The sequence below is a fragment of the Cavia porcellus genome, unplaced genomic scaffold, assembly GCF_034190915.1.
Source record: "Cavia porcellus strain 051 isolate PalLab524CR breed Dunkin Hartley unplaced genomic scaffold, mCavPor4.1 scaffold_14, whole genome shotgun sequence".
Lineage (NCBI taxonomy): Eukaryota > Metazoa > Chordata > Mammalia > Rodentia > Caviidae > Cavia > Cavia porcellus.
In genome coordinates, this window is record NW_026947497.1 from 67,677,236 (window position 1) to 67,686,953 (window position 9,718).

The following is a 9,718-nucleotide window of genomic DNA, read 5'->3' on the forward strand; positions in this document are numbered from 1 at the left end:
GTCATCTAGTTCACTCAGAATTTGGTTTGGAACATGGACATTCTTTTCTTAGAAACACTGTACAAATGTTAGCCTGCAATACTCTTAAAAATCAACCCTCTGAAAGCTTGTGAAATCACTCTATGGGAATGGAACCACAACATCTTTATGTTTTGTTTTGATTTCGGTCCCACTATGTAGTCCATGCTGGGCTTGAACTCACTGCAATCCTCCTACCTCAGCCTCCTGGGTGCTGAGATTATAGTCTTGCACCATGGTGCCTGGAAAGACCACAATTTTCTTTCTTTTTTTTGTTTTTTGTTTTTAGTTTTTTTGAGACAGGGTCTCACTGTGCAGTTCAGGCTGGATTTGAGCTCACTTTGTAGCTTAGGCTGGTCTCGATCTCACAAGGATCCTCCTGACTCAGCCTCCCGAGTGCTGGGATTACAGGCGTGAGCCAACCTGCCCGGCAAGACCACAACTTTCAACAGGATGTTGTTTGGGAACCTGGCCTCCCAGATGCGCTCACGGGAGAATAGTGAAATTATCCATGGGGTGAGAACAAAGCAGTACTTGGAGAAGCAGGTGTCACAAAATTCTTCCGTGTGAGCTTGGCTTCGTGATATGCACCTGTAGTCCTAGCTGCTTGAGAGGCTGAAGCAGGAGGATCATTTGAGCCTAAAAGGTCAAGACTAGCCTGGATGAACCAACCAAAACCAAAACCAACCGCTCCCCCAAACAAACATAAGCTGGTACGTGCGGCAAATACTCACTGTATGTTCGCAGAGGCTGCCTGCCGTGTCTCCCCCCACACAGCTGGGCCCCCTCTCTGAGTGCTTCTGCGTCAGTGAATTGCAACCGTGTAACTGGGGGTGTAATTAGGTCTCTCCCCCTACCGTGACAGGTGCACAAGCCTGGTGGCCTGGAAAGCCACACTTAGCAAACCAGTGGGGCCCAGACACCAACATTCCCTCATGGAAGAGTGGCCCACAGATTACCCACACCCATTTGGACTTTATGCTAACTACAGGCAAATTTCCAGAAGGTTAGAAGCAATTTCTATTGTGTGTGTGTGTGTGTGTGTGTGTCTGTGTGTCTGTGTGTGAGACAGCAGTTTGCATGGCTTTAACCGACACAGTATTTTATGTGCATTTTTTAAAGAAGCAAACTGTAGCCAGGCATGGTGGCTCACACCTGGGAGGCTGAGTCAGGAGGATCGTTGTATGGGCTACAAAGTGAGCTCCAGGCCAACCTGAACTGCATAGAGAGACCCTGTCTCAAAAAGACACACACACACACACACACACACACACACACACACATACACACACAAATAATAAATAAAAAAAAAATAAAGAAGCAAACTGAGGTTGAGAGAGGTCAAGTAACTTACCCAAGGTCACACAGCTGAAAATAATGAATTGGAGCCCAAGTTCTTTAGCTCTGAAGTCCAAAGCTCTTGATGACAACATACTGCTTTCAGCGCAATCATAAATTCTACTTTGTGATTTCTCTTCCTGTTGTACCTCCCCCTACCCACTCATTTTGGAATCTCCAAAATGCAAGCAAGCAAGAGGTAGGACTGGAATAATGGGGGAGAGGCTGAGGCAGGAGGTTCTCTGCTAATAGCAAGTTGCCTGGAGAGAGATCTGAAGGCCTCTGCAGGTCCTTTTCCCTACAGCCACGCAGGGCTGCAGGCGGAGAGGGATGGGACCCGGCCCAGGAAAACCCCAGAAACATTTTTGATTCCCAGTAGCAGCTCTTGCTGGTCCTCTTGTTCATTAACATCTGCGTCCCTCCGAATTGGGCTCTGGCTTGAACTCTGTGAGCCGCTCAGAGAGCCCTTGCTACCTCTTTGTTCCAGTAGACAATGGCCCCAGTGACAAAGGGAAATCAGATGCAGGTGAGGGTTTATTTTTAACATTTCTGAAGCCAAATGGGGATTTGACATGAAAACCAGGGTCCTCGTTTCCGCCTGCTCGCTCCCAAAGTGGCCGGGGCCCTTTGGGCCGGCCAGGACTGCGGCGTTCTTGAACACACAGGTACATGGGTAGTAAAGCAAACATTCTTTGACACCGTTGGCTGAAACTCTGGTTATGGGTCATCTCAGAGCTTGCAAAAAGCAGAGGCAGGGTTTCCTGCGAGAAACAGCAAAGACTCCAGGCTGCATATTCCAGGGGCACCCATGTGTATGAAGGACTTGGCCCTCTGTCCCCTATCACCGCAGGCATCTCCTGAGACAAAAGTCACTGCCAGCGGGGTTGGTAAGGGAACCAATTTGGAAGGCAAGGAGCAACCCATTAGCTGCAGAGTACGCTGATGATTATTATTCGACTCCAAGGCTAATTTTCTTTCCACTGTGGCACATGGTGGATGAGCGTTAACTAATGAATTTTCTTTCCCCTGATTTTCCACTCACGGAAGGAGGCAGAACAGTCCTGTGCTTGCTCTCTCCAGAGAACCCCCGCAGCTGCAGTTCTGATGTAGGAATCCAGAAACGAGACACCCTGGGTTCTCCATCGGCATGACCATAACAAAACGTTTCAAGAAGACAGATGGAGTAGTGGAAGGCAATGAAGGGGTCTGCTCCCCTTGTTGAGGCATAAGAGCTAGACTGTTTTTCTGATAGAAAGCAGGTTTCCTTTCTGCTTCAATCCTTCCAGCCACAAGTCTGGGCTTGAGGAAGAAGCACGGACGGAGGAGGAAAGGAAGTGGTCCCCGGAGCACGGGGCTGCCTTTCCTCCAAGACAGCTGGCTAGCGCCCCTCATCTTGCTCCTATTTTATATCTGTGAAGCAGGGAAACAAACGACAGGACCCTGAAGGGCAGAGCAGGGCAGGGCAGGGCATCAGAACCAGCGCCCCGTGGCCGGGAGTGACCTCTCGCCCCACACAGTCCTGAACCCCTGCTTCCGGTGCGAGAAGGTTTTTTTTTTTTTGGTACCAAGAATCGAACTCATGACCTCGTGCTTGCCCAGGCAGGCGCTTATGCCGCTGAGTTAAATCCCCAGCCCCTCAGCACTAGAACTTCTGCAGAGCCCAACCAGAGCAAAATCAAGGCCAAACTCCTCCAAACCAGTAATAACAACTGCTTCTCCTCCACCCTTCCTCTCCACCCTCATCCTCCTCTTGTTCGCCCTCTTCCTCTTTCTCTTCTTCCTCTTGCTTTCTTTCTCTTCCTCTCTCCTTTGTCTTCCTCGTCCTCTTCCTCCTTATCTTCTTGTACTGGGGATCAAACTTCTGAGCTACATCCCTCGCCTTTTTAAAAATTTTGAGACATGTTCTCACTAAGCCATCAAGTTGTCAACGCCGGGTTTAAATTTGAGATCCTCCTGCCTCAGCTTCTCAGAGTGATGCAATTACAGGCACGCACGACTCCCTACCCCTTTTTATTTCCTTTTTTTCTTAATTTTTATTTATTTATTTAATTTTTGGTAATTTTTATTCTAAAGAGAATAAAATAGATGGGCCAGGGATTTAGCTCAGTGGCAGAAGCGCCTGTCTGGCAACCACAAGATTGTGAGTTTGATCCCTGGTACCAACAAAATAGAGAGAGAATAAAACAGAGTAAAGCCAATCAAAGCAAAATAGTGTAAGTGATACAGGACTTCAAAGCAAAATAATAGGAAATCAACAATGGTAGCCATAGTGCCTCTTATTGTCTTCAAAAATAGCTACCCTTAACTTCAGACACAGTAAAAATAAAACAAAACAGAATAGAACCAATAAAAACAAAACAATGAATGCAATACAGGACCTCAAAACAAGATAACAGTAAATCCAAAGTGGCTACCATAATATATCTTTTGAAATAGCTGCCCATGCCCATGCCATTAAATAAAATCAAAGAAGACAAAACAGAATAAAACATAACCAAACAAACAATGCAAATGATGCAGGGCTTCAAAGCAAGATAATAGGGAATTAACAATGGCTACCACCTTCAGCGGGAAATCCCCACGGATGCTACACGTGTACTGTTATCCTCCGACTAAATGATCAGATTATGGACTTTAGGCCTGAAAAGTCAGTGAAACACTAAACATCACAAGCATTAAGTTGTATTTTACCTCAATAGCCACCACCACAGCCTGTGTTTCTCTGGGTCAGCCAGTCACTTATGGGGGGGATGTGGCTCTTTTTGTTAATTTTTATTTTTATCAGTGCATGTTTGTAGACCATAAGGATACATCCACTGTGGGGAGTTGGTACACATACCTAACACATCTTACTTCTTTTTACATCCCCTTTCCTCCTTTCCTCCTTCACCTCTTGGTTATTTCTTATTTTGAAACAGAGCCTCACTAAGTACTCAGTCTTGTGATGATCCTGCCTCAGCCTCGCAGCTACCTGGGATTACAGGTGTCATGACTAAGCCCAGAATCAAAACACCTTCTTTCTTTTATTCATTAATTTATGTATGACTGGATGTACTTATATTTACTTATTTTTCAATTCTAGGGGTTGTACATTTTATTAGGTTTCAGAAAGTACGCAGTGTCACGTACCCACCCTGAGAGTATCATACAGAAGAGGGTCACAGTCTGCCCCTCCCTGTGCCTTGGCTGCTTCTCCCTTCCTCCTACCCAAACCTTCATACCCTCTCCACGGTACCCTTTTCCCAGGATGTCCCCCAATGTCAGCCTTTCACACTGACTGCTTTCATGTGACAACCCGCAGTTTAGGTGCTTCTGAGACTTCTCCTGGCTCAATGATTTCTGGATGGACCACAGTTTATTCTGTCTTCTACCAAAGGATATCTGGTGAGTTCCAAATGTTGGTAGGGATGCACAGAGCAGCTGGAAACAACCGGATGCCAGTTTGCTCATTTAGATACATTCCTAGGAGGCGCTCTATGGCTAAGTTATGGTTAACACACACATGTCACAATTTCTTCCCTTGACAATCTGGCCTATTAAAAGGAACTCTTAAAGGGCAAGGACTGTTTCTCCGTCACTGAGTGGCCTCACACCTGAGCAGGGAGTCTGGTGAGTGGCAGTAACTGCAGGGACTTCAGGAGACTCATCTGTCTCTAACAACACTCTACAGCCTGTACCTGGAAACGTGGGGCCAGCCAACGTTAGCTGGTAAGAGTAACATGCAAGACACCAGGCAGGAGAAGCTGTGCTCTGACATGTGCATCCTGAGACCAGCAATCTCCGGGTTCATGGGTCCCAGCCTCATTTGTTTCTCTTCTGTTCTCTATGATCCCATGTAGCAGGAAAACAGTCTGATGGACTGAAGTCTTCCCAGGCCTTCCCATTCCCAGAGTAGCATACTAGCCCCTCTGACTTCCGGTACTACGGGTACTAGACCTTCTGACTTCTAACATGTTTCTGCGCACACAGAGGCCCCTCGCTTCTCTCTCCTGGTCTAGCAATGGTGTCTTGGTACAGTATTGATCAGGGAGCTTTCTTTCCATTGATGTAAGTAAAGTGATTAAAGGTTCAGCTTCCTCATTATCATCCCACTGCATCAGGAATCCACAGATCAGCACTTTGTTTGTATAAATTTAGGTCCTTCTCATTTCTTGCTCCTACAGAACATATGCTGGTAAAGATCCTGGGACACGCCCAAGCTTCTCTTTGGCTTCTCAAAGTTTTCTCCTCGTTTTTAGCTCAGTCTTTTCTGAATCTTCAATTTCCTCCTTTCTCATACATCATTTTCATCAATTTAGGAACAGACTCTCCACAGTCTTTCATTTCTCTTTTTACTCCCCTGACCCAAGAACTAGGGGTTGAACCCAGGGGAGCTCTACGTCTGAGCTATATTCTCAGCCCTCTTTATTTTTTTTAACTTCTTGACAGGTTCTCACTCAGCTATTTACAGCCCCCAACTGACCATCCCCTGCCTCAGCCTCTTGAGTAGCAGGGATTACAGCACAATCTCCCTTCTTTCAGGAACGTGTTCCTCAAGTGATGAATTGCTTATTCCTCAGATGAACTCTTCTCTTTTTTTGCAGTGTATGTGGATTCAACTTCCTTCTTTCCATTTTTAACAGAAGCGTTGCCAATGCTGAGGGGCCCTGGCTCGGAGCTCAGGCTGAGAGTCAAGAGCTCTCCCTTTCACATTTCCTGTAACACCTGTCATCAGAGTCCAGTTTGCCGTCTCTCCCACCCCTCTTGCATTCTTTCCTCTTCTTTTTTACAGTTCTGGGAATTGAACTCAGGGCCTTGTGCATGCTGGCAAGTACTCTACCACTGAGTCACTCCTCCAGTCCTATTGTGTTTCTTAATTTTTCTTCACTCCTTCTGCCTCCATTCTATCCCAGATCCTTGCATCTGCCTCTTTCCTGGACTCCCTGTAGACTCTTTCCCTCTGAAACTATCATTCCTCTCTCCATCCATTCATCAGATGAGGGTTTACAGTGCCCCACTAAGTGCCACACTGGACAGTAGATTCACCAGTGACACAGACGTGACCCAATGGAGAAGCAGGTACTGACAGGTAACTACAGAGTCTTGGGATGGATGTGATGATGGAGGAAGGGGAGGCCTAGGTATTTCTGCCAAACTCTTCATCCTTAAATGACTGTTTCAACTAAAATTAGCCCCTTGTTACGGCTGCTCAGTCATTGTCCAATCATTGCAATCTGAGTTTTATGATTTCCTTTCATGTCTCAGCCTCACCCCCAGGATTCTCCCGGGGAAGAAACAGAAATGGTAACAATGATGGTGGTAATGGCAATGACCTTTATTAAGACTATGTATGTCCAGACCCCTTTCTAAGTACTTTTTCCGTGTTGACTCTTCACAGCGGTCTCTATGGGCAAGGTACTATTTTTGTCATCAATTACAGAAGGAGAAACTGAACCATGATAGGCAGAATCTGGGTTGGAATTCAGAGGTGTGGCCTGGCACATGAGACCCTGACACCACAGCACATCGATTTGCCTAGTGGTGTGGGCATTAGACTTTAACCTCACGTCCTGAGGTCCCCTGCAAGCCCCGCTCTCTGGGAATGTCCTTCTCTTTCATGTCAAACTCCCTGTCTTTCTCAGAGCCTCTCTCCACTGAGAAGGAGCTGGGTCTGGACTCAGCTGTGTGCTCAAGTCTCTGTTTCCGGCTGTTAAATCCTTCTCCCTGGCTCTCCGCATCCCTTTTCCTACAACAGGAGCATCACGATTGTGGCACGTCAGAGCCATCCTGACTACGATGTGAGAAGGAAACACGTAGCTGGGCATGGCGGCACACATCTGTAATCCCAGCACTTGCGATGTTGAGGCAGGAGGATCTCTGTGAATTCGAGCCCAGCCTGGGCTACATAAGTGACTTCAAAACCACCCTGAATTACATGGCATGAACCTGTCTCAAAAATACTAAAAAGAAACCCAGGAAAACAAACAAAAAAACTAAAGGAAAGAAAAAGAAAATATGTGAGTATGCTTTGCAAAGCCTACAGCAGCTGTGAACCTGTGGCACGCGTTCTGTGGCCAACGGTTTGTTATCACTGAAAGTTCTAAAAGGTTCACCATCACTTGTCTACAGTGAGTCCTGTGCAGACTCAAAAGAATCTAAGTAACTTCCCCCTCTTGCTTCTCAAAATAAGAATATTTCTAGATAAGCTGTAGTTCACTAGCAAATTTTGCTTACATGTGCTCTTAGGTACATGAGCCTTTTCTTTGTTTGCTTAGTTGTGAAACAGGGTCTCCCCATGTGATTCAGCCTGGCCTTGAACTCACTATGTAGCCCAGGCTGGCCTCAAACGCTCAGTGATTCTCCTACTTCAGCCCCCGGAGAGCTGAGATTATAGCTGGGTGCCACTGCACCTGGCAACTGTCTTATCAGAGCTCATCTTCTGGGGTTGGGGATTTAGCTCAGTGGTACAAGCACCTGCCTGCCTGGCAAGCGTGAAGGCGTAAATTCGATACTGGTACTAACAAAATTTTTAAAAAGTTAAAAAAAAAAGAACTCATCTTCTTCAGCTGGGAAATGGGCATAATACGTAGCGTGATTGTGGTAATAAAATGCAATAGATGCTTTTAAAGTATTAGGCAAATATTAGACGTTCCGGAACAGGCACTGTATGCTTCCCCTAACCTTGACTTTTCTGTGGCTGCTGGGGACAAAAGAAGGTGGTGTCCAGGACTGTGTTTTCCCTCTTCTTTTACTAAACAAATGACACCTGCCTTCTTGGAGCCTCTGTCTTACCTCAGCACCAGCATTTCAATATATTTTGTCAAAGAAAAGCACCCCGAGAGCTGCTCTGTGTCACCCACATGTGCTTCTCCTGGCAGCCTCAGACCAGACCCGAAGTCACAGGACCCTGTGAGCTTCCCAGCGCCCCGAGACCCGGGTCTGCTCGTTCAGCTGAAATTACTTGTGTCTGGCACAAACCAACCTTCTCTTTCGATTTTGGCAGAGCTTCAGGGAGGAAAAAGCTGGGTTAGTGTTAGGGCTGGGATTAGAATTTGGGACTCCACAGATCATACTGTTAACACTTCTCCTCTCTGCTAACTTTATGAAGTTCAAGAAAAGCTTTCTGGGGAACAGCACCAGTTTATTTGCCAAAAGCTGAGACGGGCCAAGGAAGATGTAGTCAGCATTTGGAATCTCCTTGCCTTAGAGTTTCACAGCCAAGGAAGGAGGAAGCATCGGTTGGGGTGCGGGGGAGCGAGGGCCGTGTGGGTAGCGTGCAAAAAGGATTTGGAAGGAAGGGTTCAGGATGCCGAAGAGGCCTGGTGCCTTCACTTCCACCCCCACAGGGTCCCTCAGGCCTCTCTTTTTCTCCTTCTCCAGCACAGCACCCTGCCTAGGCCCTCATTGACTTCAGCAGCCTCCCTGCTCCATTCGTCTGTCCCAAACACTGCCAGGCTGCTTTGCTTCTGTGCTTAAAACCATCCCTCCAGACTGGCCAAGCCTTCACCAAGGCTGCCTCCTCTGCCCAGACTGCTCTCGCCTCGTGCCACCTTTTCCGGCCAGTTTCCTTTGTTATCCTGGAGGACCGGTTCAAATATCTGTCCTTCTGCGATACCTTCTCTACTTGTCTCCTTCTCTATTCGCCCAGGTGAATTGGCGGCCCCTCATCTCCACTCCGTGGGACCTGTGTACGGCATTCTTATGTGTGTGCCTTGAGGACACTTCGAGGGCAGGACTGTGCCTTATTTTGGGTTATGCACCTTCTACTGCACACGGAGTGTCTTGTTTGGCATATGTTACTTTATCTGGATTTTTGCAAGCTGTCGTATGACAAACTCCATAACGCCAGGAGGAGCCAGAGCTCCTGAGCTTTTAGCTGTGTCAGGCTCATGGATTTTTGCCTCCCTTAATATCAAAGAAGCGCAGTGTGCAGGGGCATAGTGCTGGTAAACGCCTCCTTGTGTGACCTGGGTCACTGAAAGCATCTGTCTGAGAAGGCGTCTCAGTGGGCAGGCACTGCTGCCTGGTTCTGTCCACAACAGTGATCGCCAGTCTATGGCAGACCCTGTGTTACACTCCAGGGATGTACATACAACTGTGACTGTCCTTGTCACAGAGGTCCACAGAGCCTAGTAGGGAGAGAAACACACATAGCACAGAGCTTCAGTGGTTCTCAGCCAAGCCTGGAAGCAGAAGGGTGGTCTTCTTGTGAACAGTGATCACTGATTTGAACATTGAACAATAGATGAGAAGTAGGCAAAGATGGCAAGTGGACCCAGAAAGCCTCAAGCTCCCATGCACATTTGAAATAAAAATTCTTGGTTCAGTGGCAGAGTGGAGGATAGAGATACTGATGGACAAGAGGATGGTGTACAAACTGGGC